Raw genomic sequence first — 23,774 nt, 5'->3', positions numbered from 1 at the left:
TTCTTTATTATAATATATTGCCCCTCTGACGTCATAAGTGGTAAAATCCTTATTGTCGAATAGTTAATAATGAAGAATCGGAAAGATTCCAGTTTTTGAATTTTCTTTTACCTAGTTATACACTCTTTTTCGCGGTATTTTCACGGAGGATAGGAAGGGAGGCGAAGTAGGAGGGATGAATGGCGGCAAGATTGCGGCAGCTACGCTACGTCTAGCCGCCATTTTTCCGAAATTTTCCCGCCGCTAAGCTTCTTACAAGGATGCTGCCGCGTTCATCCCTCCTACTTCGCCTCCCTTCCTATCCTCCTTGGTATTTTCCTGGGCGCGTCCATGCTTGGTTTTCCCCCTTTCAGTCCTCTCCTCCATTATGGATACCCAAGGAGTGGATGCTAGACTCCCCGTTTAGGGCAGAGGCAATGGCCGACGAGCGGGAGGCAAGTAAGAGGGGTAAAATAAAGGCGCGAAAAGAGGTTGTTCTGTGTTATTCCTGTGGTTTTATTCGTAACCCAAGGTTCGTAAATCGTGCATGTTCTAAGTGGTTGGCTGAAGGAACCGGTTTTCATAACGTAAATTCGCGGGTTTCGGTATGGTGGGTAGAGACAGCGCGCCCCTCATTTTTAGGTCATTGGGTTCCAGCCAAGATGTTCCGCGTAAAGAGAAAACACGAAATAAGCCCCTCTCCATTTTTTCTCTCTTCCCGTCTTCCGTGGACAGTGAGTCGCCGCCGGGGGCCCGCCGCCCGCGGCAGCTACATTACCAAGATATAAAGTGGCAAGGCTTATTTTTGGTAAGTACAAAATCATTTATTATATATTGCTCTATAATTAACTATATTTGGAATTAAACATTTTTGTTCTATTTATCTCAAAGTCATGATTATTCCTAACATTAATAGTATTAAACTTAATATGATATATCTTTTGTTAAAGTAGATTAGGAATTTATAATTTTAATATTTATAGAGGAGTTCGGATTTAAAATGTTATATTTTTTTAATAATGATCTCAAAGATCTGACTTTTGAAATGTTTGTTACTTTTTCTAAGTATCAATAAAACATGACATTAAATTTATATTGTGCCAAGGTTCATTTTTATATTTTACATAAACTACATCACCTAAAACAATTAATAGATAAAAGTTAGCTATATTATTTTGTTTAAAAAATATATCTCTGTCTCCGTTTTATTATTTAATTTCGTGGTTTGTTTTGATATTTTGTATTTTTGGGTTACTCCCCTAATCCATGCGGCTGTCCCATGATAAAACCTTCTATAAAACATTTTCCAAAAGTCCTTTTTTAGATTCAACTATTTAAATTACATTTAAGATTAAAATTTAGAACAAAAAATATATTTCACAATTAGAATTTGTTAATAAAATTTTAACTTTGGACTTCATTCCAAAACCAGAAAAGGCCATTTCAGAGTGGATTTTACCGCGGAAATGTTTTTGTTTAGAGATAAACGTTAGTTAGTTAGTTAGTTAGTTAGTTAGTTAGTTAATTAGTTAGTTAGTTAGTTAGTTAGTTAATTAGTTAGTTAGTTAGTTAGTTAGTTAGTTAGTTAGTTAGTTAGTTAGTAAGTAAGTAAGTAAGTAAGTAAGTAAGTAAGTAAGTAAGTAAGTTAGTACTATTTTAAGTACAAGCCTTAAGTAGAATAAAATGAAAACCAATTTTCTCGCCATTTTATTTTGTTCAATTTTGATACTAACATGTATTTTATTCACGGAAAGATGCTGCCAGTTGTTAAAAAAAGGCCAAGAGTTGACCGAAATAATATTATCGTCTGGGCGAACTTTTAATTGCATAAAAAAGCAGCGTCAAAATGATAGGATGAAGGTATTTTCCTGTTAAAAGACGCAAATCCCATCCCGCGAAAATAAATGAGTAGCCAACGGCACGCGGTGTTCCCAGGTGGTCTCCCTCCCAAGTACTGACCGCGCTCGACGCTGCTTAACTTCGGTGATCAGACGAGAACCGGTGTATTCAGCGTGATATGGCCGTTGCCGCTAGAGTGTAATTGATAGCGGTGGACAAGCCGCGACTAGCCAGGTCCTGGTAGGTTGGTGATCGCCGAGGGCCACCGGCTGCATGCGGCTCCAATAGAACGTTCTATACACTCTTTTTAGAAACGTTTACTGGGCGCCGATATTATCGTACAGACAACCAACGAGCAAGCCCTTTACCGCAGAAATTTCATCCCCCCCCCCCCCCCAAACCAGTTTTTTCATCACCCTCCCCGTAGACTGTAAGGTGATGGCGGTCGATTGGGAAGGCGCGTTTACGAATCTATAAAATTGGTGTGGTGTGCTTTCCCCCTTTGGAGTTCGGAGGAGGTGAAGGTTTGGCCGGTTTTTCGTCTTAGAGAAATATATTTATCTGGCAAACCCGTAAGAAATTGAGAGCAGTCAATTTTTATTAGTAGCGTAGTTGCTAGCCTAGGCTTCACATATTTCCGGCTTTGCTTTCCGCGCCTTTTTTCTTATTTTAAATGATTTTTGTAATAAATGTATGATGGCAAATAAGAAAAATTCTAGAAAATACTAGTCCCAAATCCACGTGTTTAAGATGAAACTTAGATCATGAAAATATCCTTAACCCCAAACATACTTCAACACCTAGGGTGCCTCCTACAACTCCTAAAAGGTACGTCTCTAAAATATTCATATAAAGACAGGACATAAGCCGAATTCTCTTAAACCAAAGAATAACAAAAGTTGTTAGTCCTGCTGAACCAGCTCTATAGTCTGTATGAAAAGTGACCGGTTATGGTCCACTTTTATAGAACGCTCTATTCGCTTATAATAAATTTTTCCTAAATGGTCATTTAAACGCGTTTGACGTTTCACGTAGAATCTAGTACACTTAATACGTTATTTATGGTCCTATAAACCACCATTTAGATTTTTTTTCCATACGGCCCGGTAAAGTGGCCCACTCTACTGTCTCTAGCCGATGACCCCAAAAGTGCCAGTCCGGGCCTGGCGGTGTACCTCTATTTCACGGATTCAAGATATCGTCTTCTCCTTTGTTCGCGCGATGGCTACAAACGTTGTCATCTCCCACCAGGACCAACATTCGGTGACGTAATTATGAAATATTTGAAATGCTCGAATTCTCTCTTTTTACTTTGTTAAACAGTGACGGCTCCTAGCGGGTTATCGCTTCTCGGCCTTTTGGCTAAGATCAAAGTGTAGTATCTGTTTTCAATAGTGCTATACCGAGATCTTAGTCGGGGGGCGAGGAGTGTTTTACGCCTTAAAGGCGAGTGATCCTGCTCGTTTGGTTTACCACGCTGCCTCGAAATTTGCTGCCGTTCCTGCTTCCAGCCCAGTCCGTGTTCCAGCTGTTGTTCCAGTGTTCCAGTTGCCGTCTGCCTCCATCCAGCGGTTCCTGAGGTCCGGTCTCCGCCTCGGCGGTCGCCACCAACGTTGTCATGGCTCCTGCCCAGTCAACGATGTCCTCCCCACCAGCTGCTGCAATGAAAAAAGCAACAGCTAGGATCAAGTTTGAAGGCGTGACCATCGACGCCCTTGCTACAGCTCTCTTCGAGCTCGTTGGTTCGCATGGAATCACTGTGTTCCAGCCTGTGGGAAAGGACGCAGCACAGGTCACCTTCAAAGACGCTACTTGTTTCCAGAAGGCCATAGAAGCCGGCCTTATGGTCGGAAACAGACAAGTTGATGTAATTGGGATTTCCGATCCGGTATCTTACATCACGTTACGAGATGCTCCGAGCTGGTGGGAACTATCGTTCATAAAAGCTGCTCTTCGCGCATACTGCGAGGTTATCTCCGAGTCCTGGGAAACCTATCAAGAAGGCCCGTTTAAAGATTTGAAGAATGGTACTCGTCGCCTTGAGGTCCGAATGAAGAGCACAATCCCGAACCTGATGACCATAAGCGGTCATCGTATCCAAATTACATACCGTGGAATACAGAGAATGTGTTTTTACTGCCGTAAAGACAGTCATCAGGTTCGGGATTGCCCGAAAAAGAACAAGAAGGCTCGACCAAATCCAGAAACTGTCGCTGACCAGAACCCGTCATATGAAGAACCAGAAACAGTAAGGAATGGAACGCCGATTCCGGTTGGGGATGCCGCAGACGTAAGCACCCACGACGACATAATGGACGAAACAGGACCTTCACGAGACTTCCAGGGCTCAAAAGAGGGTTGGTCGTTGGCAACACCAGAGTCTTCCCCAGGGAAACCTGAATCCCCCGCCAAAGTCACAGGCTACGCAGATGCGGTCAAGTCACCCCAGAGGCAAGTCCAAGACTCGCCGAAATCCGATCCTCCAACACCAGAGGAACCTGAAAGAAAAGTGGAAATTTTTGAACGAAATTGGGCATGGGATCACCTACCCAAGAATGAAATTGAGGACTTTTGTCGGCAGGCCAAAGTATTGACCTCAACCAAGCCCCATGTCCTATCCTGGCGGGATGACGCACTGGCAAAGGCACAAGAAGCACTCCAGCGCCGATTCAAACGTCGTCAGAGCCCTCCAATTGAAAAAGACCCTAAGAAGGGGAAGAAATAGGACAGTGGTGCACTTTTGTAAATATACTTCTGATATTTCTATATTTTTTAAATATTTATTGTGTTTTATGTTTTAATTGTCACCGTTAAAACGGGAAAGTTGGAACTATAAAAAATCATTTATTGTGATTAGTTTTTAAAAGTTTAAATTTAAGTTTATTTTTAAATGTTTAAGCGTTTACTAAAAAATGTACACTAATGAAATTTTACGTAAAATACTTACCTTGATTTCTGTTAACCCTGAAAAAAGAAAAAAAAAAATTAGTTCTAAAATTATTTTTCCTAAAAGTAATATGAAAAGTTAAAAATACTTACCTTGACGTAAAACACATAAGAACCTGTAAATATATTTAAAAATGTTATGACTCCTTTTATGATATGAAATATTGTTTTGACCAATACAATGTTCGCGATAATTTAATTTTTTTAATAACCGCGGACATTTGTAACCTTGACCAGAATTTTAAATAAACAAATTCAGTATCTGTTCTTATCAGCTTAATATCTGATACGGGTCCCATCGGGGCCCAAGATATTAAACTTATTTTTGGACGGCGGCGGAGTGGTCGGAGCTTGCTCCACCTCCGCCACGGGTCGGCCTGGTATTGCAGTAAATCCGGGATCGGCCCACTTCTCTCTTGAAATCAAAAATCAAACGCTCTTATAATGGCGCACTGCGCAACACAGTATTTCCGGGAAATGTTATTTGGCTGTCTTTATATATATTTCTTTATTATAATATATTGCCCCTCTGACGTCATAAGTGGTAAAATCCTTATTGTCGAATAGTTAATAATGAAGAATCGGAAAGATTCCAGTTTTTGAATTTTCTTTTACCTAGTTATACACTCTTTTTCGCGGTATTTTCACGGAGGATAGGAAGGGAGGCGAAGTAGGAGGGATGAATGGCGGCAAGATTGCGGCAGCTACGCTACGTCTAGCCGCCATTTTTCCGAAATTTTCCCGCCGCTAAGCTTCTTACAAGGATGCTGCCGCGTTCATCCCTCCTACTTCGCCTCCCTTCCTATCCTCCTTGGTATTTTCCTGGGCGCGTCCATGCTTGGTTTTCCCCCTTTCAGTCCTCTCCTCCATTATGGATACCCAAGGAGTGGATGCTAGACTCCCCGTTTAGGGCAGAGGCAATGGCCGACGAGCGGGAGGCAAGTAAGAGGGGTAAAATAAAGGCGCGAAAAGAGGTTGTTCTGTGTTATTCCTGTGGTTTTATTCGTAACCCAAGGTTCGTAAATCGTGCATGTTCTAAGTGGTTGGCTGAAGGAACCGGTTTTCATAACGTAAATTCGCGGGTTTCGGTATGGTGGGTAGAGACAGCGCGCCCCTCATTTTTAGGTCATTGGGTTCCAGCCAAGATGTTCCGCGTAAAGAGAAAACACGAAATAAGCCCCTCTCCATTTTTTCTCTCTTCCCGTCTTCCGTGGACAGTGAGTCGCCGCCGGGGGCCCGCCGCCCGCGGCAGCTACATTACCAAGATATAAAGTGGCAAGGCTTATTTTTGGTAAGTACAAAATCATTTATTATATATTGCTCTATAATTAACTATATTTGGAATTAAACATTTTTGTTCTATTTATCTCAAAGTCATGATTATTCCTAACATTAATAGTATTAAACTTAATATGATATATCTTTTGTTAAAGTAGATTAGGAATTTATAATTTTAATATTTATAGAGGAGTTCGGATTTAAAATGTTATATTTTTTTAATAATGATCTCAAAGATCTGACTTTTGAAATGTTTGTTACTTTTTCTAAGTATCAATAAAACATGACATTAAATTTATATTGTGCCAAGGTTCATTTTTATATTTTACATAAACTACATCACCTAAAACAATTAATAGATAAAAGTTAGCTATATTATTTTGTTTAAAAAATATATCTCTGTCTCCGTTTTATTATTTAATTTCGTGGTTTGTTTTGATATTTTGTATTTTTGGGTTACTCCCCTAATCCATGCGGCTGTCCCATGATAAAACCTTCTATAAAACATTTTCCAAAAGTCCTTTTTTAGATTCAACTATTTAAATTACATTTAAGATTAAAATTTAGAACAAAAAATATATTTCACAATTAGAATTTGTTAATAAAATTTTAACTTTGGACTTCATTCCAAAACCAGAAAAGGCCATTTCAGAGTGGATTTTACCGCGGAAATGTTTTTGTTTAGAGATAAACGTTAGTTAGTTAGTTAGTTAGTTAGTTAGTTAGTTAATTAGTTAGTTAGTTAGTTAGTTAGTTAATTAGTTAGTTAGTTAGTTAGTTAGTTAGTTAGTTAGTTAGTTAGTTAGTTAGTAAGTAAGTAAGTAAGTAAGTAAGTAAGTAAGTAAGTAAGTAAGTTAGTACTATTTTAAGTACAAGCCTTAAGTAGAATAAAATGAAAACCAATTTTCTCGCCATTTTATTTTGTTCAATTTTGATACTAACATGTATTTTATTCACGGAAAGATGCTGCCAGTTGTTAAAAAAAGGCCAAGAGTTGACCGAAATAATATTATCGTCTGGGCGAACTTTTAATTGCATAAAAAAGCAGCGTCAAAATGATAGGATGAAGGTATTTTCCTGTTAAAAGACGCAAATCCCATCCCGCGAAAATAAATGAGTAGCCAACGGCACGCGGTGTTCCCAGGTGGTCTCCCTCCCAAGTACTGACCGCGCTCGACGCTGCTTAACTTCGGTGATCAGACGAGAACCGGTGTATTCAGCGTGATATGGCCGTTGCCGCTAGAGTGTAATTGATAGCGGTGGACAAGCCGCGACTAGCCAGGTCCTGGTAGGTTGGTGATCGCCGAGGGCCACCGGCTGCATGCGGCTCCAATAGAACGTTCTATACACTCTTTTTAGAAACGTTTACTGGGCGCCGATATTATCGTACAGACAACCAACGAGCAAGCCCTTTACCGCAGAAATTTCATCCCCCCCCCCCCCCCCAAACCAGTTTTTTCATCACCCTCCCCGTAGACTGTAAGGTGATGGCGGTCGATTGGGAAGGCGCGTTTACGAATCTATAAAATTGGTGTGGTGTGCTTTCCCCCTTTGGAGTTCGGAGGAGGTGAAGGTTTGGCCGGTTTTTCGTCTTAGAGAAATATATTTATCTGGCAAACCCGTAAGAAATTGAGAGCAGTCAATTTTTATTAGTAGCGTAGTTGCTAGCCTAGGCTTCACATATTTCCGGCTTTGCTTTCCGCGCCTTTTTTCTTATTTTAAATGATTTTTGTAATAAATGTATGATGGCAAATAAGAAAAATTCTAGAAAATACTAGTCCCAAATCCACGTGTTTAAGATGAAACTTAGATCATGAAAATATCCTTAACCCCAAACATACTTCAACACCTAGGGTGCCTCCTACAACTCCTAAAAGGTACGTCTCTAAAATATTCATATAAAGACAGGACATAAGCCGAATTCTCTTAAACCAAAGAATAACAAAAGTTGTTAGTCCTGCTGAACCAGCTCTATAGTCTGTATGAAAAGTGACCGGTTATGGTCCACTTTTATAGAACGCTCTATTCGCTTATAATAAATTTTTCCTAAATGGTCATTTAAACGCGTTTGACGTTTCACGTAGAATCTAGTACACTTAATACGTTATTTATGGTCCTATAAACCACCATTTAGATTTTTTTTCCATACGGCCCGGTAAAGTGGCCCACTCTACTGTCTCTAGCCGATGACCCCAAAAGTGCCAGTCCGGGCCTGGCGGTGTACCTCTATTTCACGGATTCAAGATATCGTCTTCTCCTTTGTTCGCGCGATGGCTACAAACGTTGTCATCTCCCACCAGGACCAACATTCGGTGACGTAATTATGAAATATTTGAAATGCTCGAATTCTCTCTTTTTACTTTGTTAAACAGTGACGGCTCCTAGCGGGTTATCGCTTCTCGGCCTTTTGGCTAAGATCAAAGTGTAGTATCTGTTCTTATCAGCTTAATATCTGATACGGGTCCCATCGGGGCCCAAGATATTAAACTTATTTTTGGACGGCGGCGGAGTGGTCGGAGCTTGCTCCACCTCCGCCACGGGTCGGCCTGGTATTGCAGTAAATCCGGGATCGGCCCACTTCTCTCTTGAAATCAAAAATCAAACGCTCTTATAATGGCGCACTGCGCAACACAGTATTTCCGGGAAATGTTATTTGGCTGTCTTTATATATATTTCTTTATTATAATATATTGCCCCTCTGACGTCATAAGTGGTAAAATCCTTATTGTCGAATAGTTAATAATGAAGAATCGGAAAGATTCCAGTTTTTGAATTTTCTTTTACCTAGTTATACACTCTTTTTCGCGGTATTTTCACGGAGGATAGGAAGGGAGGCGAAGTAGGAGGGATGAATGGCGGCAAGATTGCGGCAGCTACGCTACGTCTAGCCGCCATTTTTCCGAAATTTTCCCGCCGCTAAGCTTCTTACAAGGATGCTGCCGCGTTCATCCCTCCTACTTCGCCTCCCTTCCTATCCTCCTTGGTATTTTCCTGGGCGCGTCCATGCTTGGTTTTCCCCCTTTCAGTCCTCTCCTCCATTATGGATACCCAAGGAGTGGATGCTAGACTCCCCGTTTAGGGCAGAGGCAATGGCCGACGAGCGGGAGGCAAGTAAGAGGGGTAAAATAAAGGCGCGAAAAGAGGTTGTTCTGTGTTATTCCTGTGGTTTTATTCGTAACCCAAGGTTCGTAAATCGTGCATGTTCTAAGTGGTTGGCTGAAGGAACCGGTTTTCATAACGTAAATTCGCGGGTTTCGGTATGGTGGGTAGAGACAGCGCGCCCCTCATTTTTAGGTCATTGGGTTCCAGCCAAGATGTTCCGCGTAAAGAGAAAACACGAAATAAGCCCCTCTCCATTTTTTCTCTCTTCCCGTCTTCCGTGGACAGTGAGTCGCCGCCGGGGGCCCGCCGCCCGCGGCAGCTACATTACCAAGATATAAAGTGGCAAGGCTTATTTTTGGTAAGTACAAAATCATTTATTATATATTGCTCTATAATTAACTATATTTGGAATTAAACATTTTTGTTCTATTTATCTCAAAGTCATGATTATTCCTAACATTAATAGTATTAAACTTAATATGATATATCTTTTGTTAAAGTAGATTAGGAATTTATAATTTTAATATTTATAGAGGAGTTCGGATTTAAAATGTTATATTTTTTTAATAATGATCTCAAAGATCTGACTTTTGAAATGTTTGTTACTTTTTCTAAGTATCAATAAAACATGACATTAAATTTATATTGTGCCAAGGTTCATTTTTATATTTTACATAAACTACATCACCTAAAACAATTAATAGATAAAAGTTAGCTATATTATTTTGTTTAAAAAATATATCTCTGTCTCCGTTTTATTATTTAATTTCGTGGTTTGTTTTGATATTTTGTATTTTTGGGTTACTCCCCTAATCCATGCGGCTGTCCCATGATAAAACCTTCTATAAAACATTTTCCAAAAGTCCTTTTTTAGATTCAACTATTTAAATTACATTTAAGATTAAAATTTAGAACAAAAAATATATTTCACAATTAGAATTTGTTAATAAAATTTTAACTTTGGACTTCATTCCAAAACCAGAAAAGGCCATTTCAGAGTGGATTTTACCGCGGAAATGTTTTTGTTTAGAGATAAACGTTAGTTAGTTAGTTAGTTAGTTAGTTAGTTAGTTAATTAGTTAGTTAGTTAGTTAGTTAGTTAATTAGTTAGTTAGTTAGTTAGTTAGTTAGTTAGTTAGTTAGTTAGTTAGTTAGTAAGTAAGTAAGTAAGTAAGTAAGTAAGTAAGTAAGTAAGTAAGTTAGTACTATTTTAAGTACAAGCCTTAAGTAGAATAAAATGAAAACCAATTTTCTCGCCATTTTATTTTGTTCAATTTTGATACTAACATGTATTTTATTCACGGAAAGATGCTGCCAGTTGTTAAAAAAAGGCCAAGAGTTGACCGAAATAATATTATCGTCTGGGCGAACTTTTAATTGCATAAAAAAGCAGCGTCAAAATGATAGGATGAAGGTATTTTCCTGTTAAAAGACGCAAATCCCATCCCGCGAAAATAAATGAGTAGCCAACGGCACGCGGTGTTCCCAGGTGGTCTCCCTCCCAAGTACTGACCGCGCTCGACGCTGCTTAACTTCGGTGATCAGACGAGAACCGGTGTATTCAGCGTGATATGGCCGTTGCCGCTAGAGTGTAATTGATAGCGGTGGACAAGCCGCGACTAGCCAGGTCCTGGTAGGTTGGTGATCGCCGAGGGCCACCGGCTGCATGCGGCTCCAATAGAACGTTCTATACACTCTTTTTAGAAACGTTTACTGGGCGCCGATATTATCGTACAGACAACCAACGAGCAAGCCCTTTACCGCAGAAATTTCATCCCCCCCCCCCCCCCCAAACCAGTTTTTTCATCACCCTCCCCGTAGACTGTAAGGTGATGGCGGTCGATTGGGAAGGCGCGTTTACGAATCTATAAAATTGGTGTGGTGTGCTTTCCCCCTTTGGAGTTCGGAGGAGGTGAAGGTTTGGCCGGTTTTTCGTCTTAGAGAAATATATTTATCTGGCAAACCCGTAAGAAATTGAGAGCAGTCAATTTTTATTAGTAGCGTAGTTGCTAGCCTAGGCTTCACATATTTCCGGCTTTGCTTTCCGCGCCTTTTTTCTTATTTTAAATGATTTTTGTAATAAATGTATGATGGCAAATAAGAAAAATTCTAGAAAATACTAGTCCCAAATCCACGTGTTTAAGATGAAACTTAGATCATGAAAATATCCTTAACCCCAAACATACTTCAACACCTAGGGTGCCTCCTACAACTCCTAAAAGGTACGTCTCTAAAATATTCATATAAAGACAGGACATAAGCCGAATTCTCTTAAACCAAAGAATAACAAAAGTTGTTAGTCCTGCTGAACCAGCTCTATAGTCTGTATGAAAAGTGACCGGTTATGGTCCACTTTTATAGAACGCTCTATTCGCTTATAATAAATTTTTCCTAAATGGTCATTTAAACGCGTTTGACGTTTCACGTAGAATCTAGTACACTTAATACGTTATTTATGGTCCTATAAACCACCATTTAGATTTTTTTTCCATACGGCCCGGTAAAGTGGCCCACTCTACTGTCTCTAGCCGATGACCCCAAAAGTGCCAGTCCGGGCCTGGCGGTGTACCTCTATTTCACGGATTCAAGATATCGTCTTCTCCTTTGTTCGCGCGATGGCTACAAACGTTGTCATCTCCCACCAGGACCAACATTCGGTGACGTAATTATGAAATATTTGAAATGCTCGAATTCTCTCTTTTTACTTTGTTAAACAGTGACGGCTCCTAGCGGGTTATCGCTTCTCGGCCTTTTGGCTAAGATCAAAGTGTAGTATCTGTTCTTATCAGCTTAATATCTGATACGGGTCCCATCGGGGCCCAAGATATTAAACTTATTTTTGGACGGCGGCGGAGTGGTCGGAGCTTGCTCCACCTCCGCCACGGGTCGGCCTGGTATTGCAGTAAATCCGGGATCGGCCCACTTCTCTCTTGAAATCAAAAATCAAACGCTCTTATAATGGCGCACTGCGCAACACAGTATTTCCGGGAAATGTTATTTGGCTGTCTTTATATATATTTCTTTATTATAATATATTGCCCCTCTGACGTCATAAGTGGTAAAATCCTTATTGTCGAATAGTTAATAATGAAGAATCGGAAAGATTCCAGTTTTTGAATTTTCTTTTACCTAGTTATACACTCTTTTTCGCGGTATTTTCACGGAGGATAGGAAGGGAGGCGAAGTAGGAGGGATGAATGGCGGCAAGATTGCGGCAGCTACGCTACGTCTAGCCGCCATTTTTCCGAAATTTTCCCGCCGCTAAGCTTCTTACAAGGATGCTGCCGCGTTCATCCCTCCTACTTCGCCTCCCTTCCTATCCTCCTTGGTATTTTCCTGGGCGCGTCCATGCTTGGTTTTCCCCCTTTCAGTCCTCTCCTCCATTATGGATACCCAAGGAGTGGATGCTAGACTCCCCGTTTAGGGCAGAGGCAATGGCCGACGAGCGGGAGGCAAGTAAGAGGGGTAAAATAAAGGCGCGAAAAGAGGTTGTTCTGTGTTATTCCTGTGGTTTTATTCGTAACCCAAGGTTCGTAAATCGTGCATGTTCTAAGTGGTTGGCTGAAGGAACCGGTTTTCATAACGTAAATTCGCGGGTTTCGGTATGGTGGGTAGAGACAGCGCGCCCCTCATTTTTAGGTCATTGGGTTCCAGCCAAGATGTTCCGCGTAAAGAGAAAACACGAAATAAGCCCCTCTCCATTTTTTCTCTCTTCCCGTCTTCCGTGGACAGTGAGTCGCCGCCGGGGGCCCGCCGCCCGCGGCAGCTACATTACCAAGATATAAAGTGGCAAGGCTTATTTTTGGTAAGTACAAAATCATTTATTATATATTGCTCTATAATTAACTATATTTGGAATTAAACATTTTTGTTCTATTTATCTCAAAGTCATGATTATTCCTAACATTAATAGTATTAAACTTAATATGATATATCTTTTGTTAAAGTAGATTAGGAATTTATAATTTTAATATTTATAGAGGAGTTCGGATTTAAAATGTTATATTTTTTTAATAATGATCTCAAAGATCTGACTTTTGAAATGTTTGTTACTTTTTCTAAGTATCAATAAAACATGACATTAAATTTATATTGTGCCAAGGTTCATTTTTATATTTTACATAAACTACATCACCTAAAACAATTAATAGATAAAAGTTAGCTATATTATTTTGTTTAAAAAATATATCTCTGTCTCCGTTTTATTATTTAATTTCGTGGTTTGTTTTGATATTTTGTATTTTTGGGTTACTCCCCTAATCCATGCGGCTGTCCCATGATAAAACCTTCTATAAAACATTTTCCAAAAGTCCTTTTTTAGATTCAACTATTTAAATTACATTTAAGATTAAAATTTAGAACAAAAAATATATTTCACAATTAGAATTTGTTAATAAAATTTTAACTTTGGACTTCATTCCAAAACCAGAAAAGGCCATTTCAGAGTGGATTTTACCGCGGAAATGTTTTTGTTTAGAGATAAACGTTAGTTAGTTAGTTAGTTAGTTAGTTAGTTAGTTAATTAGTTAGTTAGTTAGTTAGTTAGTTAATTAGTTAGTTAGTTAGTTAGTTAGTTAGTTAGTTAGTTAGTTAGTTAGTTAGTAAGTAAGTAAGTAAGTAAGTAAGTAAGTAAGTAAGTAAGTTAGTACTATTTTAAGTACAAGCCTTAAGTAGAATAAAATGAAAACCAATTTTCTCGCCATTTTATTTTGTTCAATTTTGATACTAACATGTATTTTATTCACGGAAAGATGCTGCCAGTTGTTAAAAAAAGGCCAAGAGTTGACCGAAATAATATTATCGTCTGGGCGAACTTTTAATTGCATAAAAAAGCAGCGTCAAAATGATAGGATGAAGGTATTTTCCTGTTAAAAGACGCAAATCCCATCCCGCGAAAATAAATGAGTAGCCAACGGCACGCGGTGTTCCCAGGTGGTCTCCCTCCCAAGTACTGACCGCGCTCGACGCTGCTTAACTTCGGTGATCAGACGAGAACCGGTGTATTCAGCGTGATATGGCCGTTGCCGCTAGAGTGTAATTGATAGCGGTGGACAAGCCGCGACTAGCCAGGTCCTGGTAGGTTGGTGATCGCCGAGGGCCACCGGCTGCATGCGGCTCCAATAGAACGTTCTATACACTCTTTTTAGAAACGTTTACTGGGCGCCGATATTATCGTACAGACAACCAACGAGCAAGCCCTTTACCGCAGAAATTTCATCCCCCCCCCCCCCCCAAACCAGTTTTTTCATCACCCTCCCCGTAGACTGTAAGGTGATGGCGGTCGATTGGGAAGGCGCGTTTACGAATCTATAAAATTGGTGTGGTGTGCTTTCCCCCTTTGGAGTTCGGAGGAGGTGAAGGTTTGGCCGGTTTTTCGTCTTAGAGAAATATATTTATCTGGCAAACCCGTAAGAAATTGAGAGCAGTCAATTTTTATTAGTAGCGTAGTTGCTAGCCTAGGCTTCACATATTTCCGGCTTTGCTTTCCGCGCCTTTTTTCTTATTTTAAATGATTTTTGTAATAAATGTATGATGGCAAATAAGAAAAATTCTAGAAAATACTAGTCCCAAATCCACGTGTTTAAGATGAAACTTAGATCATGAAAATATCCTTAACCCCAAACATACTTCAACACCTAGGGTGCCTCCTACAACTCCTAAAAGGTACGTCTCTAAAATATTCATATAAAGACAGGACATAAGCCGAATTCTCTTAAACCAAAGAATAACAAAAGTTGTTAGTCCTGCTGAACCAGCTCTATAGTCTGTATGAAAAGTGACCGGTTATGGTCCACTTTTATAGAACGCTCTATTCGCTTATAATAAATTTTTCCTAAATGGTCATTTAAACGCGTTTGACGTTTCACGTAGAATCTAGTACACTTAATACGTTATTTATGGTCCTATAAACCACCATTTAGATTTTTTTTCCATACGGCCCGGTAAAGTGGCCCACTCTACTGTCTCTAGCCGATGACCCCAAAAGTGCCAGTCCGGGCCTGGCGGTGTACCTCTATTTCACGGATTCAAGATATCGTCTTCTCCTTTGTTCGCGCGATGGCTACAAACGTTGTCATCTCCCACCAGGACCAACATTCGGTGACGTAATTATGAAATATTTGAAATGCTCGAATTCTCTCTTTTTACTTTGTTAAACAGTGACGGCTCCTAGCGGGTTATCGCTTCTCGGCCTTTTGGCTAAGATCAAAGTGTAGTATCTGTTCTTATCAGCTTAATATCTGATACGGGTCCCATCGGGGCCCAAGATATTAAACTTATTTTTGGACGGCGGCGGAGTGGTCGGAGCTTGCTCCACCTCCGCCACGGGTCGGCCTGGTATTGCAGTAAATCCGGGATCGGCCCACTTCTCTCTTGAAATCAAAAATCAAACGCTCTTATAATGGCGCACTGCGCAACACAGTATTTCCGGGAAATGTTATTTGGCTGTCTTTATATATATTTCTTTATTATAATATATTGCCCCTCTGACGTCATAAGTGGTAAAATCCTTATTGTCGAATAGTTAATAATGAAGAATCGGAAAGATTCCAGTTTTTGAATTTTCTTTTACCTAGTTATACACTCTTTTTCGCGGTATTTTCACGGAGGATAGGAAGGGAGGCGAAGTAGGAGGGATGAATGGCGGCAAGATTGCGGCAGCTACGCTACGTCTAGCCGCCATTTTTCCGAAATTTTCCCGCCGCTAAGCTTCTTACAAGGATGCTGCCGCGTTCATCCCTCCTACTTCGCCTCCCTTCCTATCCTCCTTGGTATTTTCCTGGGCGCGTCCATGCTTGGTTTTCCCCCTTTCAGTCCTCTCCTCCATTATGGATACCCAAGGAGTGGATGCTAGACTCCCCGTTTAGGGCAGAGGCAATGGCCGACGAGCGGGAGGCAAGTAAGAGGGGTAAAATAAAGGCGCGAAAAGAGGTTGTTCTGTGTTATTCCTGTGGTTTTATTCGTAACCCAAGGTTCGTAAATCGTGCATGTTCTAAGTGGTTGGCTGAAGGAACCGGTTTTCATAACGTAAATTCGCGGGTTTCGGTATGGTGGGTAGAGACAGCGCGCCCCTCATTTTTAGGTCATTGGGTTCCAGCCAAGATGTTCCGCGTAAAGAGAAAACACGAAATAAGCCCCTCTCCATTTTTTCTCTCTTCCCGTCTTCCGTGGACAGTGAGTCGCCGCCGGGGGCCCGCCGCCCGCGGCAGCTACATTACCAAGATATAAAGTGGCAAGGCTTATTTTTGGTAAGTACAAAATCATTTATTATATATTGCTCTATAATTAACTATATTTGGAATTAAACATTTTTGTTCTATTTATCTCAAAGTCATGATTATTCCTAACATTAATAGTATTAAACTTAATATGATATATCTTTTGTTAAAGTAGATTAGGAATTTATAATTTTAATATTTATAGAGGAGTTCGGATTTAAAATGTTATATTTTTTTAATAATGATCTCAAAGATCTGACTTTTGAAATGTTTGTTACTTTTTCTAAGTATCAATAAAACATGACATTAAATTTATATTGTGCCAAGGTTCATTTTTATATTTTACATAAACTACATCACCTAAAACAATTAATAGATAAAAGTTAGCTATATTATTTTGTTTAAAAAATATATCTCTGTCTCCGTTTTATTATTTAATTTCGTGGTTTGTTTTGATATTTTGTATTTTTGGGTTACTCCCCTAATCCATGCGGCTGTCCCATGATAAAACCTTCTATAAAACATTTTCCAAAAGTCCTTTTTTAGATTCAACTATTTAAATTACATTTAAGATTAAAATTTAGAACAAAAAATATATTTCACAATTAGAATTTGTTAATAAAATTTTAACTTTGGACTTCATTCCAAAACCAGAAAAGGCCATTTCAGAGTGGATTTTACCGCGGAAATGTTTTTGTTTAGAGATAAACGTTAGTTAGTTAGTTAGTTAGTTAGTTAGTTAGTTAATTAGTTAGTTAGTTAGTTAGTTAGTTAATTAGTTAGTTAGTTAGTTAGTTAGTTAGTTAGTTAGTTAGTTAGTTAGTTAGTAAGTAAGTAAGTAAGTAAGTAAGTAAGTAAGTAAGTAAGTAAGTTAGTACTATTTTAAGTACAAGCCTTAAGTAGAATAAAATGAAAACCAATTTTCTCGCCATTTTATTTTGTTCAATTTTGATACTAACATGTATTTTATTCACGGAAAGATGCTGCCAGTTGTTAAAAAAAGGCCAAGAGTTGACCGAAATAATATTATCGTCTGGGCGAACTTTTAATTGCATAAAAAAGCAGCGTCAAAATGATAGGATGAAGGTATTTTCCTGTTAAAAGACGCAAATCCCATCCCGCGAAAATAAATGAGTAGCCAACGGCACGCGGTGTTCCCAGGTGGTCTCCCTCCCAAGTACTGACCGCGCTCGACGCTGCTTAACTTCGGTGATCAGACGAGAACCGGTGTATTCAGCGTGATATGGCCGTTGCCGCTAGAGTGTAATTGATAGCGGTGGACAAGCCGCGACTAGCCAGGTCCTGGTAGGTTGGTGATCGCCGAGGGCCACCGGCTGCATGCGGCTCCAATAGAACGTTCTATACACTCTTTTTAGAAACGTTTACTGGGCGCCGATATTATCGTACAGACAACCAACGAGCAAGCCCTTTACCGCAGAAATTTCATCCCCCCCCCCCCCCCAAACCAGTTTTTTCATCACCCTCCCCGTAGACTGTAAGGTGATGGCGGTCGATTGGGAAGGCGCGTTTACGAATCTATAAAATTGGTGTGGTGTGCTTTCCCCCTTTGGAGTTCGGAGGAGGTGAAGGTTTGGCCGGTTTTTCGTCTTAGAGAAATATATTTATCTGGCAAACCCGTAAGAAATTGAGAGCAGTCAATTTTTATTAGTAGCGTAGTTGCTAGCCTAGGCTTCACATATTTCCGGCTTTGCTTTCCGCGCCTTTTTTCTTATTTTAAATGATTTTTGTAATAAATGTATGATGGCAAATAAGAAAAATTCTAGAAAATACTAGTCCCAAATCCACGTGTTTAAGATGAAACTTAGATCATGAAAATATCCTTAACCCCAAACATACTTCAACACCTAGGGTGCCTCCTACAACTCCTAAAAGGTACGTCTCTAAAATATTCATATAAAGACAGGACATAAGCCGAATTCTCTTAAACCAAAGAATAACAAAAGTTGTTAGTCCTGCTGAACCAGCTCTATAGTCTGTATGAAAAGTGACCGGTTATGGTCCACTTTTATAGAACGCTCTATTCGCTTATAATAAATTTTTCCTAAATGGTCATTTAAACGCGTTTGACGTTTCACGTAGAATCTAGTACACTTAATACGTTATTTATGGTCCTATAAACCACCATTTAGATTTTTTTTCCATACGGCCCGGTAAAGTGGCCCACTCTACTGTCTCTAGCCGATGACCCCAAAAGTGCCAGTCCGGGCCTGGCGGTGTACCTCTATTTCACGGATTCAAGATATCGTCTTCTCCTTTGTTCGCGCGATGGCTACAAACGTTGTCATCTCCCACCAGGACCAACATTCGGTGACGTAATTATGAAATATTTGAAATGCTCGAATTCTCTCTTTTTACTTTGTTAAACAGTGACGGCTCCTAGCGGGTTATCGCTTCTCGGCCTTTTGGCTAAGATCAAAGTGTAGTATCTGTTCTTATCAGCTTAATATCTGATACGGGTCCCATCGGGGCCCAAGATATTAAACTTATTTTTGGACGGCGGCGGAGTGGTCGGAGCTTGCTCCACCTCCGCCACGGGTCGGCCTGGTATTGCAGTAAATCCGGGATCGGCCCACTTCTCTCTTGAAATCAAAAATCAAACGCTCTTATAATGGCGCACTGCGCAACACAGTATTTCCGGGAAATGTTATTTGGCTGTCTTTATATATATTTCTTTATTATAATATATTGCCCCTCTGACGTCATAAGTGGTAAAATCCTTATTGTCGAATAGTTAATAATGAAGAATCGGAAAGATTCCAGTTTTTGAATTTTCTTTTACCTAGTTATACACTCTTTTTCGCGGTATTTTCACGGAGGATAGGAAGGGAGGCGAAGTAGGAGGGATGAATGGCGGCAAGATTGCGGCAGCTACGCTACGTCTAGCCGCCATTTTTCCGAAATTTTCCCGCCGCTAAGCTTCTTACAAGGATGCTGCCGCGTTCATCCCTCCTACTTCGCCTCCCTTCCTATCCTCCTTGGTATTTTCCTGGGCGCGTCCATGCTTGGTTTTCCCCCTTTCAGTCCTCTCCTCCATTATGGATACCCAAGGAGTGGATGCTAGACTCCCCGTTTAGGGCAGAGGCAATGGCCGACGAGCGGGAGGCAAGTAAGAGGGGTAAAATAAAGGCGCGAAAAGAGGTTGTTCTGTGTTATTCCTGTGGTTTTATTCGTAACCCAAGGTTCGTAAATCGTGCATGTTCTAAGTGGTTGGCTGAAGGAACCGGTTTTCATAACGTAAATTCGCGGGTTTCGGTATGGTGGGTAGAGACAGCGCGCCCCTCATTTTTAGGTCATTGGGTTCCAGCCAAGATGTTCCGCGTAAAGAGAAAACACGAAATAAGCCCCTCTCCATTTTTTCTCTCTTCCCGTCTTCCGTGGACAGTGAGTCGCCGCCGGGGGCCCGCCGCCCGCGGCAGCTACATTACCAAGATATAAAGTGGCAAGGCTTATTTTTGGTAAGTACAAAATCATTTATTATATATTGCTCTATAATTAACTATATTTGGAATTAAACATTTTTGTTCTATTTATCTCAAAGTCATGATTATTCCTAACATTAATAGTATTAAACTTAATATGATATATCTTTTGTTAAAGTAGATTAGGAATTTATAATTTTAATATTTATAGAGGAGTTCGGATTTAAAATGTTATATTTTTTTAATAATGATCTCAAAGATCTGACTTTTGAAATGTTTGTTACTTTTTCTAAGTATCAATAAAACATGACATTAAATTTATATTGTGCCAAGGTTCATTTTTATATTTTACATAAACTACATCACCTAAAACAATTAATAGATAAAAGTTAGCTATATTATTTTGTTTAAAAAATATATCTCTGTCTCCGTTTTATTATTTAATTTCGTGGTTTGTTTTGATATTTTGTATTTTTGGGTTACTCCCCTAATCCATGCGGCTGTCCCATGATAAAACCTTCTATAAAACATTTTCCAAAAGTCCTTTTTTAGATTCAACTATTTAAATTACATTTAAGATTAAAATTTAGAACAAAAAATATATTTCACAATTAGAATTTGTTAATAAAATTTTAACTTTGGACTTCATTCCAAAACCAGAAAAGGCCATTTCAGAGTGGATTTTACCGCGGAAATGTTTTTGTTTAGAGATAAACGTTAGTTAGTTAGTTAGTTAGTTAGTTAGTTAGTTAATTAGTTAGTTAGTTAGTTAGTTAGTTAATTAGTTAGTTAGTTAGTTAGTTAGTTAGTTAGTTAGTTAGTTAGTTAGTTAGTAAGTAAGTAAGTAAGTAAGTAAGTAAGTAAGTAAGTAAGTAAGTTAGTACTATTTTAAGTACAAGCCTTAAGTAGAATAAAATGAAAACCAATTTTCTCGCCATTTTATTTTGTTCAATTTTGATACTAACATGTATTTTATTCACGGAAAGATGCTGCCAGTTGTTAAAAAAAGGCCAAGAGTTGACCGAAATAATATTATCGTCTGGGCGAACTTTTAATTGCATAAAAAAGCAGCGTCAAAATGATAGGATGAAGGTATTTTCCTGTTAAAAGACGCAAATCCCATCCCGCGAAAATAAATGAGTAGCCAACGGCACGCGGTGTTCCCAGGTGGTCTCCCTCCCAAGTACTGACCGCGCTCGACGCTGCTTAACTTCGGTGATCAGACGAGAACCGGTGTATTCAGCGTGATATGGCCGTTGCCGCTAGAGTGTAATTGATAGCGGTGGACAAGCCGCGACTAGCCAGGTCCTGGTAGGTTGGTGATCGCCGAGGGCCACCGGCTGCATGCGGCTCCAATAGAACGTTCTATACACTCTTTTTAGAAACGTTTACTGGGCGCCGATATTATCGTACAGACAACCAACGAGCAAGCCCTTTACCGCAGAAATTTCATCCCCCCCCCCCCCCCCCAAACCAGTTTTTTCATCACCCTCCCCGTAGACTGTAAGGTGATGGCGGTCGATTGGGAAGGCGCGTTTACGAATCTATAAAATTGGTGTGGTGTGCTTTCCCCCTTTGGAGTTCGGAGGAGGTGAAGGTTTGGCCGGTTTTTCGTCTTAGAGAAATATATTTATCTGGCAAACCCGTAAGAAATTGAGAGCAGTCAATTTTTATTAGTAGCGTAGTTGCTAGCCTAGGCTTCACATATTTCCGGCTTTGCTTTCCGCGCCTTTTTTCTTATTTTAAATGATTTTTGTAATAAATGTATGATGGCAAATAAGAAAAATTCTAGAAAATACTAGTCCCAAATCCACGTGTTTAAGATGAAACTTAGATCATGAAAATATCCTTAACCCCAAACATACTTCAACACCTAGGGTGCCTCCTACAACTCCTAAAAGGTACGTCTCTAAAATATTCATATAAAGACAGGACATAAGCCGAATTCTCTTAAACCAAAGAATAACAAAAGTTGTTAGTCCTGCTGAACCAGCTCTATAGTCTGTATGAAAAGTGACCGGTTATGGTCCACTTTTATAGAACGCTCTATTCGCTTATAATAAATTTTTCCTAAATGGTCATTTAAACGCGTTTGACGTTTCACGTAGAATCTAGTACACTTAATACGTTATTTATGGTCCTATAAACCACCATTTAGATTTTTTTTCCATACGGCCCGGTAAAGTGGCCCACTCTACTGTCTCTAGCCGATGACCCCAAAAGTGCCAGTCCGGGCCTGGCGGTGTACCTCTATTTCACGGATTCAAGATATCGTCTTCTCCTTTGTTCGCGCGATGGCTACAAACGTTGTCATCTCCCACCAGGACCAACATTCGGTGACGTAATTATGAAATATTTGAAATGCTCGAATTCTCTCTTTTTACTTTGTTAAACAGTGACGGCTCCTAGCGGGTTATCGCTTCTCGGCCTTTTGGCTAAGATCAAAGTGTAGTATCTGTTTGCTCCTTTTTTCGAAGCCAAAGGCCGGGAACCGTACGCACCTGTAAAGGGAAGAATACTTACCTGTATTACCGCTCCAGTCCGTCGCTGATCCTGTTCCTGCCTAGCTGTTCCTGAAATCCGTAGTGTTGGATCCACCACGCAAGGGATCGCTGTCCGGCGGTTCCAGAAGTCCTCCTCTGATGCCATCGTCCGCAGAAGGTCTTGCCATGACTGCTGCAACGTCGAAGATACTGGAGGAACAAGCCCTTGTTCCAGTCTTGATGTCAGCTTCAGCTCTCAAAGCCGCTTCGGTCAAGGTGAAGTTCGATGGTGTCGACGTGGAAGACGTAGCACTTGCTCTGTTCAACCACGTTGGCCCAAAGAACGTTACCGTTTTCCAAATAATCTCCAAGAATGAAGCCCAGATCACCTTCAGAAATGAAGCCAGCTACCAGAGAGCCGTTGACAGTGGAATCGTCGTTGGAGACAAGCCACTGGATGTTATCAGCATAGTCGACCCTATATCGTATATCAACGTGAAAGATGCCCCGAGCTGGTGGGAGTTGGCCATCTTCAAAAAGGCGCTTAGAACATGCTGCGAAGTACTCACGGAAACTTGGGAGACATACCAGAACGGAGTTTTGAAAGACGTCCGAACCGGAACTCGGCGACTGCAAGTGAAAATTAAGGGTCCAATCCCGAACCTGATGATGATCAATGGGCATCGTATCCAAATTACCTACCGTGGCGTCCAAAGAATGTGCTTTTTCTGCCACAAAGACACTCATCAGGTTCGGGATTGTCCGAAAAAGAAGTCAAGAGCCCGTCAAACTTCAGAGTCAGCGAGAGACCCAAACCCGCTACTTGTAAATCCAGAGCATGGAAGAAACTCACCATCGCCTCAAGTTGGAAAGGAAACCGCCAGTGCCACCACCCGAGAAGACCTACAAGAAAACTTACCATACTTACCTGAAATACTTACCGAACCAAACGACTCCAGAACCTCCAACGAAAGCTTTTACTTGGCAACACCCTCTCCAAAGACCGTAGATCCTCCAGCCACAATCTGTTCCTTCGCCGACGCTTTGAAATCACCGCCACATCACGAACCTCAACCAGAAACTGAAAGCGAACCTGACTCCAACGAACATGACAGCCCCACAACCAGACCAAGATTCGATCCATTAGACTGGAACTATAACGAGGTGCCAGGCCTTAACCGACTGAAGAAAAACGAACTACAAGCCCTCCTCGAAAAAATCAATGCCAGAGCCCCCACACGTTCAATTAGCCTAACCCGGACAGCAGAAGACCTCGTCGTAAGAATAACTGACCTCCTGAAAAACTATCCCAAAAGACGACGGAGTAGAACTCCAGAAAAAGAAATTAAAAAAGGAAAAATATGATTTAAATTTAATTTTTAAATTTTTAACATAGTTCTTTACTCGACTTTTATACGATGATCCTTTTTAAACGATTGTTCGCGCTAATTTAATTAATTAAACCGTGAACAAATATATAACAAATGAAA

At 40.2% G+C, this 23,774-nt stretch overlaps 10 non-coding genes and 3 pseudogenes across 10 annotated transcripts; 7 read left to right on the top strand and 6 right to left on the bottom strand.

Moving 5' to 3' along the window:
• Positions 1–1,889: 1,889 nt before the first annotated feature.
• Positions 1,890–2,008, bottom strand: LOC149920878 (5S ribosomal RNA). Its single transcript, XR_016477693.1, has one exon. It is a non-coding gene; the product is annotated as a 5S ribosomal RNA (ribosomal RNA).
• A 1,152-nt stretch (positions 2,009–3,160) lies between these two features.
• LOC149920877 (U2 spliceosomal RNA) lies at positions 3,161–3,310 on the top strand (annotated as a pseudogene).
• A 1,689-nt stretch (positions 3,311–4,999) lies between these two features.
• LOC149920876 (U2 spliceosomal RNA) lies at positions 5,000–5,178 on the top strand (annotated as a pseudogene).
• A 1,983-nt stretch (positions 5,179–7,161) lies between these two features.
• Positions 7,162–7,280, bottom strand: LOC149920875 (5S ribosomal RNA). The gene has a single exon (XR_016477692.1). It is a non-coding gene; the product is annotated as a 5S ribosomal RNA (ribosomal RNA).
• A 1,153-nt stretch (positions 7,281–8,433) lies between these two features.
• On the top strand, positions 8,434–8,625 carry LOC149920874 (U2 spliceosomal RNA). Its single transcript, XR_016477601.1, has one exon. It is a non-coding gene; the product is annotated as a U2 spliceosomal RNA (small nuclear RNA).
• A 1,983-nt stretch (positions 8,626–10,608) lies between these two features.
• Positions 10,609–10,727, bottom strand: LOC149920873 (5S ribosomal RNA). Its single transcript, XR_016477691.1, has one exon. It is a non-coding gene; the product is annotated as a 5S ribosomal RNA (ribosomal RNA).
• Positions 10,728–11,880: 1,153 nt separating this feature from the next.
• On the top strand, positions 11,881–12,072 carry LOC149920872 (U2 spliceosomal RNA). The gene has a single exon (XR_016477600.1). It is a non-coding gene; the product is annotated as a U2 spliceosomal RNA (small nuclear RNA).
• Positions 12,073–14,051: 1,979 nt separating this feature from the next.
• On the bottom strand, positions 14,052–14,170 carry LOC149920871 (5S ribosomal RNA). Its single transcript, XR_016477690.1, has one exon. It is a non-coding gene; the product is annotated as a 5S ribosomal RNA (ribosomal RNA).
• A 1,152-nt stretch (positions 14,171–15,322) lies between these two features.
• LOC149920870 (U2 spliceosomal RNA) lies at positions 15,323–15,514 on the top strand. Its single transcript, XR_016477599.1, has one exon. It is a non-coding gene; the product is annotated as a U2 spliceosomal RNA (small nuclear RNA).
• Positions 15,515–17,497: 1,983 nt separating this feature from the next.
• Positions 17,498–17,616, bottom strand: LOC149920869 (5S ribosomal RNA). The gene has a single exon (XR_016477689.1). It is a non-coding gene; the product is annotated as a 5S ribosomal RNA (ribosomal RNA).
• Positions 17,617–18,768: 1,152 nt separating this feature from the next.
• On the top strand, positions 18,769–18,960 carry LOC149920868 (U2 spliceosomal RNA). The gene has a single exon (XR_016477598.1). It is a non-coding gene; the product is annotated as a U2 spliceosomal RNA (small nuclear RNA).
• Positions 18,961–20,943: 1,983 nt separating this feature from the next.
• LOC149920867 (5S ribosomal RNA) lies at positions 20,944–21,062 on the bottom strand. Its single transcript, XR_016477688.1, has one exon. It is a non-coding gene; the product is annotated as a 5S ribosomal RNA (ribosomal RNA).
• Positions 21,063–22,216: 1,154 nt separating this feature from the next.
• On the top strand, positions 22,217–22,298 carry LOC149920866 (U2 spliceosomal RNA; annotated as a pseudogene).
• The last annotated feature ends 1,476 nt before the right edge of the window (positions 22,299–23,774 follow it).

The sequence above is a fragment of the Leiobunum rupestre genome, assembly GCF_980474605.1.
Source record: "Leiobunum rupestre chromosome 9 unlocalized genomic scaffold, qqLeiRupe1.1.hap1 SUPER_9_unloc_1, whole genome shotgun sequence".
Taxonomy (NCBI): Eukaryota; Metazoa; Arthropoda; class Arachnida; order Opiliones; family Sclerosomatidae; genus Leiobunum; species Leiobunum rupestre.
The sequence above is the reverse complement of the archived record's forward strand: the minus strand, read 5'-3'. Positions and strand labels throughout refer to the sequence as shown.